Genomic DNA, 10,962 nt, shown 5'->3' with positions numbered 1-10,962 from the left:
TCCACTTTCTTTGTGGGCCTATCGCACGACTGTTAGAACATCTACTGGGGCAACACCGTTCTCCTTAGTATATGGGGCAGAAGCAGTTCTGCCAATCGAGATTGAGAAGCGATCGCTGAGAATCGCGGTAGAAGTAGAGATTCCCGAAGCAGAATGGGTGAAGAAGTGGTATGAACAGTTGGCATTGGTCGACGGGAAGAGGATGGATGCCCTTTACCATATGCAGCTATATCAAAGGAGGATGGCCCGAGCCTTCAACAAAAAGGTTAAGGTTAGTCCTATCAGAGAGGGAGACATGGTGCTGAAACAGATCCGGATGACGCACACTGACCCTAGGGGCAAGTTTAGGCCAAACTGGGAAGGACCGTTTTTCGTGAAGAAGATCCTAAGCAAAGGGGCGGTGAAGCTAACTACTATGGACGGCATGGAGTTCTCCGAACCTACCAATCTGGATAGGCTTAAGAAATACTTTTCGTAAAAAAAAAAAAAAAAAAGAAAAAATTCCCGATAGATTGAAAACCCGCAAAGGGCGATCTATGCAACAATAAGGGACATCCCAATGGGTGAAAACCCGAGAGGGCGCTCATTTGAAAATTCCGAGATAATAAAAGGAGAGTTGAAAAATCGTTGGGATCTGAAAACCGAAAAAAGGCGGGTCCTGGTAACAGTAGTTATATCTTGAGCAATTACAAAAATAATGTATAATTGGCTAAGCATTTCTGTTATTTGTAAATAAATAAAGGCGTGAATATATTTGAAGAGAATGATTGGAATCGTTATAATCGACTGAATGCATTGTATTATGAATCATCAGTTATACATTTCCTATCTCTTTCACATAAAAAGCCTATACCTCTATCTACCCCTCTCCCTACGTACAAAGTATACATCGGGGTAATACTAATAAAAGAAAGCTACAAGGCATGATAATGGGGAGCTCATCAAGGAGGAAACGATCCAAAGTCCCAAAAGTCCTCAAAGGCCCTCATATGTGAAGCCCGCTCCGCTGCCAAGGTCTCCTCGGGGATCCGGCGCCCCTCCTCAGCAGCATGGCGGCCCTCTGTCTTAATGCGCATCCTCTTCGTCCAGATAGCATCCCTCTCTCGATATACATGTCCGACCCGAGCATCGGCGTCTCGCTGCAACTCGCTGAACCTCTGATCATTAGCATGAAGATCACTCTGCAAAAAAAAAAAAAAAAAAACACCAAAATAGACAACAACAGAAGTTATACATATATACATACATCACATGCATACATTTCACTACACTATAACAGGACAAGAATACTCACCAGGTGGCTGGCACAACGCAGGTTGAGCCGCTTTCGAAAATAATCTGATAATCCTACAAAGTCGGTGCACGTCTCCCTTGAGGTATGGAGGGCATCAGGGGGATCGAACGGCACCATCGAGGTGAAAACCGGAGGGGCCGTTTCAACGCCGGAGTAGGCCACGCCCGCCTCGCCATAATGAACCACCGAATACTCTCTCCCTGAGGTCGGGAAAGGTGCGTCAAGGTAGAGCCGCTCTGGTCGGGCAGCGCCTGAGGACTCGCCTGCATAATATGAAGGCTCGCTCGGAGATGTCTGGGTCCGGGTACCATCGAAGAAATCCGACGTCCGAGCGCTCCTCAAGGAACCCTCCTGCTAACAAAGGCAAAATGAATACCCCCAACTATCTCGCAAATAAAGAATAAATAAGTCAAGCACTCACCGGGACCTCCTCTAGGCCAAAGACCTCAGCGACGGCCGCCGCCGAGAACACGTCCTCCGCCGGATCAACATCCATCGCTATCTCAAGAGGGTCCATCGGAGTCAAAAGCGTCGATAAATAGTGAGCGCGACCCCCTGCATGGTCCCATATGCCCCGGGGCACTAATCGGCGAACCAGATCACGACGTATGTCCCGTAGAGGCAGGATCCTCACCGTAAACATGGACACGGGGATCTCGCCTGGAGTCCAATGTGTGGCGTCAACCCCGGTGAAACTCCGATCGCCCAAATACCAAGCGCGCACGCACGGGCCGGTAAGTATGCATTGGTGCCTCTGGATGCGAGTGACATATGCGTAGTCAGGACCGAAGTCAAGGTCGTCCCATCCGAAGGAGATCTAAAACGTAAGGAAAATCAAACAAGAACGAACAAAAATCCAGAATAGTCAGGGGACGTTCACCTGTCCCAAACTCCATGTGTCAATCCATGATAGGAATCGCGCCACTGTCCACCTCCTCTCGACGCTCAAGTCAATGACCCTCCACCTCGCCATAAGCGAAATCGCAGCCCCGTGCGGACGCTCGGGAGAATCCTCCTATCATAGGCCCAAACCTGCTCATAAAAACCGGCGTCAGAAGCGGAAATCATGAAAAAATAAAAGACAAGCCAGGGATAGAAAACGCACCAAGAGGGCGAATGTGTAACCACCGAAGTCCTTGCGCGTCCGGCAAGTCAAATCCAGGAATCGGTAAAGGTACGCTAAGCTAGCTCCAGCCCAATCGTACGAGGACACCGCATCTAAGTCACGGAAGGCCTGGATGGGATCGGCATGTATGGTCCCGCTCTTGGTGCGGAAAACCATCTCACCTAAGGCATACAGGAGGAAACTACGGGTGGCCCGGTCTGTATCGTCTCGATCACAGAAGTCCCGACGACTCAGCAGGCTGTAGGTGGTGATGAACTTCGCCGGTGTAGACCCGGCACCTGTGAAGACTCCGGGGCCAAGCAATGCGGCCACCTCATCAGGGTCGACCCTGGGACGCACCATATCGTAGCAAAGAGGGACCGGAGTACCAATGCCTCGTAATCCGGTCAGTAGGGAAAAGTCACAGGGCGAGATCGTCATCTCTCCGAACGGAAGGTGAAAGGTGTGAGTCGAATCCACCCACCTCTCACAAAGGGCGCGCAAGCCGCGCTTGTCGCACACACCGTTGGCACAGGGCAGTGGCAGAATAAAGGGATCGAAACCCAACCCTCGCACACGGGCTCTAACCGCCATGGGAAGCAAGGCATACCAGGAGTGAATGCCCTCGGTAGATCCAGTAATGCCAATAATCTAGAAGGAACGGTACAAGTGAGAGATGGACTAAGCCAAATTCATTATTCCTTAAGTGCCTCACTTCTGATAGAAATTCAGTTTACCTAGTCGTTCTTTAAATTTCGTCTAAATTTAACCTAGCAAGTTCTCGTTGTTAAGATAGTCATTCTCTAGAGTTTCGTCCATAGGGTCATTCGTTTAGGGTTTAATTTGATTCAGTATTCTTTGGGGTTCCACTCTCTCGCGTGCTTGCGAAGAGCTTAGGCCTATACAAGTTTTTAAGGATGGTTTAGTATTATTCACATTTTTACTATTCACGTGCACTATTCATGTTTTTACTATTCACGTGCATAATTCGTGTTTTTTACTATTCACGTGCACTATTCATGTGTACTATTCACGTTTTTACTATTCACGTGCACTATTGACATTTTTGCTATTCACGTGCACTATTCGCGTTTTTACTATTTACGTGCACTATTCACGTTTTTGCTGTTGGCATGCATTGTTCGCATTTTTACTATTCACATGTATATAGTTCACATTCTTTCCAAAAATCGTAAAGTATTGCTCACATGCATAAGAGTTCGTGTTTTCTAACTAAAAGGCTTATAACCAGTTTTAAGGGTTAGCATGCAAATAACGTTCAAATGGGGTTGCTAAAGCCTAGAAGTCTTGACAAGTAAAAATAAGGAGGTACTTACCCGGGTAACGTTGGTCCGACTGAGGTGAGAATCAGGGTTCTGGAAAGGAACCACTCTAGCCAAGTCCTCGAAAACCGCCTCCATACCCTTCGTGTCATCGTATCTACTCGACCCCATCACGAGAATACTCTAATGTTAGTGAGAGAGAGAGAAGAAGAGAGAGAAGGTGTGGGGTTGGAAATGAACCCCACCACCTTTTATAGGAAGAGGAAATGGCATATCCGTGAAAAAGGTACGACGTGACATAAAGGTAAAAAGTAAATAATTAATTACCGAGTGCACAGAACTCTGATCTGCAGTCCGTTTCAGCCTGCGTTTCTGCCAGGCGGTGGCCAATACCCCAAGGGGATGACTCTAGACGACAGTCAAAATTTACAGAACAGTGGTGCTAGTTAAATACAGACAACAGTCAACAGAAAAATAATTTTTAGTCTAAAGTGTTCCAGACGAAAGGATAAGGACATTCCTATCAACAACTCCAGTACACGAGACAGTATCTCCAGTCAAAAATACAGACGACGGTGTCTTAAAAATTGCTAGAGAGAGTCATTTTACCTGCGATCGATTTAGAGACCAGGGTTGCTAGAGAGAGCCATTTTACCTACGGTCGATGACCAAGGTTGCTAGAGAGAGCCATTTTACTTGCGGTCGATGACCCAGGTTGCTAGAAAGAGCCATTTTACCTGCGGTCAATTTAGAGACCAGGGTTGCTAGAGAGAGCCATTTTACCTGCGGTTGATGACCCAGGTTGCTAGAGAGAGCCATTTTACCTGCGGTCGATGACCAAGGTTGCTAGAGAGAGCCATTTTACCTGCGGTCGATGACCAAGGTTGCTAGAGAGAGCCATTTTACCTGCGGTCGATGACCCAGGTTGCTAGAAAGAGCCATTTTACCTGCGGTCGATGACCCAGGTTGCTAGAGAGAGCCATTTTACCTGCGGTCGATTTAGAGACCAGGGTTGCTAGAAAGAGCCATTTTACCTGCGGTCGATGACCCAGGTTGCTAGAGAGAGCCATTTTACCTGCGGTCGATGACCCGGGTTGCTAGAGAGAGCCATTTTACCTACGATCGATGACCAAGGTTGCTAGAGAGAGCCATTTTACCTGCGGTCGATGACCAGGGTTGCTAGAAAGAGCCATTTTGCATGCGGTCGATTTAGAGGCCAAGGTTGCTAAAGAGAGCCATTTTACCCGCGGTCGATTTAGAGACTAGGGTTGCTAAAAAGAGCCATTTTACCCGCGGTCGATTTAGAGACTAGAGTCCCCAAAAGGAGCGTCCGCCGGCAGCCGATTCAGAGCCAAGGACGGGATAGCCGAAGTGAAGATTGAAGGTAAGATAGGAACTTGCGACATGGAGATCAGGTATCTCTCCTCCCACTCTATATGTGTCTTTTACTTTAATATGTTTTCCATTGCATGTGTCGCATTCGCGAAAAAAAGTTTTTCGAAAAAGCACACACATCACTGTCAAAATAGAAAAGTAGGGGCAACTGTAGACACCGAGTCGGAGGATCTGTGACGAAAATCCATAACAAGACGGTTGAAGCGGTTGATTCCAATAACTTAAACAATAAAAATCACGCAAGGGTCCGAAAGGATTGCGTGTCATCAAGTAGACGGCTCGCGAGTGCTCAGCGACGTTGTGCGAGCGCCCAGCGGCAGCCGGCGCGCGCCTAACGTTGGTTGGGCGCGCGCGCCCAACAGAAGTTGGGCGTTCGCCCAACCAAAGTTGGGCGTTCGCCCAACTGATGTTTGGCGTCCACCCAACCTGTTTTGGGCGTCGCCCAACTCTCGTCGGGCGACGCCCAATTTTTTTGGGATCCGTGCCTATAAAAGGCACGGATCCCCATGCATTTCAAGGGAGGAGAGAGGATTTTTGGGAGGTTTCTCACTCTAGACATTTTTAGAGAGAGAGTCAATTTTTTGGGAAAAAATATTTTTTTTCCTAAAAAATCCAAATTTTCTAAAAGTTAAATATTTTACCAAAACACCAAAAACACCGAAAAATCATAATTCGTGGGATCAACCGACTTCAGCTGTCAATACCGATCTTGAGGTATTATCCAAGGACTAGACTCGCTTTATTTATTTATTTTATTTATTCTATTCATTTATTTATTTATTTAATTATTTATTTATCACGTTTATTTACTTTTCCGCGTTTATTAAATTCCCGTCTCGTATTAAACAAATATTTTTGTTTTAAATAAAAAACCCTCGTTTTGACATCCCAACACGAACCGTGACCCAATTTGAGGGTAGTTAGGGATCAAAACGTTGTAATTATAAATTTTAAAAAAAATTTCCAAATAACGTTTTGAAATAAAACAGCGTTTTAGGAGTCTCCGTTATTGACTATGATCCAATTTTGGTAGTTCGGAGACTCAAAACGATAGAATAGCTTAAATTTAAAGTGTTTGAATAAATCTGGAAAGTTAGGTGATGTTTCTGTAATTCTGTCATTTTCTGTCGCTAAAGTTTGTTTACCGACGGATTTTTCCGTCGGTAAACCTACTGGAACTTTAAAAAGCCCATTTTTGAACATTTTTCTTACCTTTTTGGAATTGATTCTTATATATGTATATATGTAACTATGTAATATGTTTATCAAAATTATTTTTGGGGTATATAACTATTAAATACTAATTATACATCTATTCATTCGCTATTTTGATACCATTTATACTAAATTAGCTTTGGTAAAGTATATGTATATATATATGTATAGTTTTTTTGGGGTTTTTGGGATAATCAATTAATAGATGATGTTGGGAGGTATTAAACCTTCGTTTAGAGTTTATTAGGTAAAAACTATTTTGGATTAAAGGTTGTTTTTCTATGAACTTTGTTCATTGTTTTACATAATTTTAATTTGAATAAAAGTATATCACATCTAATAGTATTTTCATCATTATTTTCACCTATTAATATGTATTATTTTCTCTCTTTAGTTTTAATGGGTATTATTACTCATTTTATGTATATATATATATATTTCAAATGTATTTAGGGTGGGGTTTGGATTTAATTTGTTTATTATTGTAATTGTGTTTAAGTAAGGAGTAAATTGAGTGAAAAATGGAAAAATAAACCACAAAAGAGATTTTAACTTGATTATTTAAACTAATGGTTTCTAGATGTTCCTCATGTAATTAAAAGGTTTCTCTTTAATTCTTTATCGTTTTCTAACGATTTCTCAAATATCATGTTTTAAAACCTTAATTCGTTCCAACGACGGATTAAGCGAAACTTGTAATTAAAATCGTCTTTTAATTGTAATTAATAGATTTTTGAATCGTTTTCCCAACTAAGTGGTTTTGTACAAAAATTAATGGACTTGTATGCTTAATCACGTTTTTTAAAGCTTCTCATCTCATGTTTTCAAACGCTCGAGTCGTTCCAACGGCGATTTGAGTCGATATCATGTAAACTGACGGGGTTTTGAAACGTACCTAAATCGTTCCAACGGCGATTAAGGTACGAACCATGTAAATAAATTCGTTTTTGGGGAATGAGATTAGCTTCGAGTTAGTGTATAGTTTAAAGCATAAAATCACACTGTGAATAAATCAATTCTTTCTTCTCCCTATCTCTCCTATATACTTTAAATTTATGCAAAATGGGTGATTCTTTACTAAAATAGCTTTCAATAACATGCTCAAAACGGTTTTCAAAGCGAGAAAGAAAAGGTTTCAAATGAATTTTAAACTTAAAGAAATATGCGATTAGTCCGTTATCGCCTAACACGCTAAGTAGGAGGCCGGTGGTTCATAACCGGGCGATGTCGGGGTGCCTAGTAGCCTTTCTCTGGAAAGGAGCTAGCCTTCTCGGCTCGTACCTAAGTTTCTCGAACCCTCACCGGTCTCCCGCAAGGGATCGGTGTTCATTTCCCATTCGTGGGTGGCGACTCTTCCATACTCCAAGCTCCGGTCCCGCCGAGCAGCTTGATTCCGCGATTGGTTGCTTTCGGCGCCAATCACAGCCTCTGTCGTCAACGGTGTCCACCCCCCGGTCCGCCCGGCCGAGGCCGCGGCACCTACAGATGTGTTTATTCATATAAAAACTGTTTATCTGACATTGTTAGAATTTCTTTTACCAAGGTAAGAGACTTGAACATATTGAATCTATTTGTGATTAGCATGTAATTGTCCCTAACTATTAAGGTCATTATGGGCTGATGAATTACCAAATTGGATAAACAAAACTTTCATGTCCTGAGCTAACTACAAAATATTGCAAGTGTCAGTTTCGGATCAGAACATTAATTTATGCAAAGTTCTTAGGATATACATGGGAATTCCTTAAAGATTGTTTGGATGATTGTATATGAAGGTAGGTGAGGGTGAATTTTGAGTAATTTTTCTTACACCCCGAATTGGAGGAGAATCATGGTACATGTATTTTTCTTCCAAAATTACCCTTTGTATTTTATTTTATTTATACAAATGAAATGATATAAGAGTAATTTTATATATAACTACATTATTAAATCATCACTTACCTTACTTTAATTACACCTCATTCAAATGAGGCCTTAATGATCTCTGAATGCCATTAATGCATGGATGCACAATATTAATTGTAAGTAAATAGCAACTATGTAAGATATCTTACCCAATATAGAATGTCATAACTTTCATGATGTTTTAAAATAAATATGCTATCTTGGATATTAATGCGCATTCAAATACAAAAGGACATTGTTCTTAAACCATTCTCATTATGGTTATTTATTAAGAATTCATTATGATATTTATGTGCAGTAGTAATCTTTATGGTTATGACCGTTATATGTGGTATTATTAACACAAGCATGAATAAATTTCTATTATGAATTTGTTTGACATATAATATTTACTCGGTTTTATCCTTTGACTAAGTTCATTCTAGAGTGAGGGACCAACGTGAAGGAATTATTAAGTTGATTCCAAGATGAACTAAAAAATTCCATAAAGAGACATTGCATCATACATGATATTTGCCAACAAGACCAATGCAAACAGTCTTTCGCTATGAAGTCTGTTCCATGGATAAAGCCATTAATACCCAAGCTAAGTGAATATAGCTTTTATGCCTTACCATAATCTTTTAATAATGGACAGGGTATGCCCCGCTTCTAGAATTCTTTCAGTACTAACCCACAAGTACAAGGGAATTGCTAATACTACAACTAGCACCAAATGCTGACATGAAAAATAAAGCTCAATCCAGAGAAGTGTACATTCAGAGTCACTTCAGAAAAATTCCTTGACTATGTGATTAGCAAAAAAGGAGTTAGAGCAAATCCAGATAAAGTAAAAGCCCTACGAGGCAAATGGCGAAAAGAGCGCCTAAATAAAAGCCCCACAAAGGGTGAGAAAGATCCAGAGGTTGAACGGGCGGATCATCGTACTAGAAAGATTGTCAACAAGCATATCAAGGTATAAAACAATTCCTGGCAGAACCACCCTTGATGAGCAGACCAATCTGAAGGGGAGACCTGCATTTGTATCTATCTGTCATGGCTAATGCTATGTGCACCGTGGTTATTCAAGAAGAAGAAGGTCAACAGTTCCCCATCTATTATGTTAGCAAAATGTTAAAGGATGCGGAGACAATATATTCGAAGCTAGATAAAATGGCTCCGGCGGTTGTGACAACATCCATCCGCATCAAACCATAGTTCTAAGCATAACCTCAACATGATCGAGATCAAAATCAAGAGCCGACTTCGCCACCACGATTCAACATTAAACATATGGATGATGAGATTGAAAGGCAAGTGCATGACACTCTAGATAGATGAGAGAACAATGCAGAAAGGTACGCCCATCCAGTTAACAGGAATTCGCCATTCACAGCACGGATCATGTGGTATGAGGCGGACAGAAGGTTTAAAGCTTCCAACTTGCCACAATATAAAGGAGAATAGTGCAATATAAACGGGACATTACATATCCCGAACCTAAAGGAGGGGAGCATGTAACCGTTAAAAAGAACGCCAAGACGTATTACAGGTTCTAGAGAAGAAATGGCCACCACATTTTGAAGCTTGCTGGGAGCTGGAAAACTAGATAGATTTTTCCAGAATAACAAATAACAAGATGAAAAGCAGAAGACAGATCCCAGTAAGAAATTCAAAAGTGTCATTAATGTCATAACAGATGGACCAGTGTATCAGCCACCCGTGAAAAAAGCAAAAATATCCACTCTGGATAAAACATCCTTCAATTGCCCCTTTTGCAGAAACAGGTCCAGTAATCTCTCCATATACAGATTCATTGACGATTGAAGGATGTGAGATGAAATGAAGCGAGTAATGGTAGACACGGGCAGTTCTTACAATGTCATCACCAGAGGTGCATTCGCCAAGCTAAAGGTTGATCCGATCCAAATAGAAACAACCATTGTTGACATTATGGGAGTGACAGGTCACACTATCCGGACCAAGGGCCAGGTAACTTTGGAATACGAGCTGGCGGATGATGATCAAACGTGGATTAGTGATCTGGAGTTCTCTATTATGGATGGACAATTAGCTTATAACATCATTCTTGGGCGACCGTTCATCTTAGAGGCTGCAGCTCTAATTTCCATCCGCCGTCTGGCAATGTACATTCCCACCAGCAAAGGAGGAGTAATGATTAGCGGGAACCAAAATGTGGCTCAAGAGACCTACTCGGCGTCACTATCGATCCGCCGACAATCCAAAGATGATGAAGGTGAGGAAGATGAACTTGTCACTACAACTTTGGGCGACAAGAAAATGTTCCTTATTGCTGATGGAAAGCGGGTGCGGATCGCCAAAGGATTAAAACCTGAGATCAAGGAGGATGTTACGAAAGTTCTCATTGAGTCTGAAAGCGTGTTTGCATGGAAGAATGAGATCCTCGCAGGAGTAAGCCTAGATGTGATTACTCATAAGTTAAACATCATGGAAAATGCAAATGCAGTTGCTCAGAAAAGACGAAACCATGGGTCTAAAAATCAGTATTTTTACGTATTCTTATATGTGCATTAAACTGTTATAGTATCCTATATTTTATAATTTATTCTTTCTTGCCATACTTCTTATATTCATTTGCCTAGTTTTGTTCTATATCTTTCCAAATTCTATAGAAGAAGAAATAGCAAAGATGAAGAAGGCAGATGTAATCAAAGAGGTGATATACACCCAGTGGCTGGCAAATGAAAAGTCCCACCGGCGGATCAATTTACCTCAAAGATAGGAAAAGGATTGGTCGCCAC

Source organism: Euphorbia lathyris, chromosome 3, assembly GCF_963576675.1.
Source record: "Euphorbia lathyris chromosome 3, ddEupLath1.1, whole genome shotgun sequence".
NCBI lineage: Eukaryota > Viridiplantae > Streptophyta > Magnoliopsida > Malpighiales > Euphorbiaceae > Euphorbia > Euphorbia lathyris.
Note: the sequence above shows the minus strand (reverse complement) of the source record.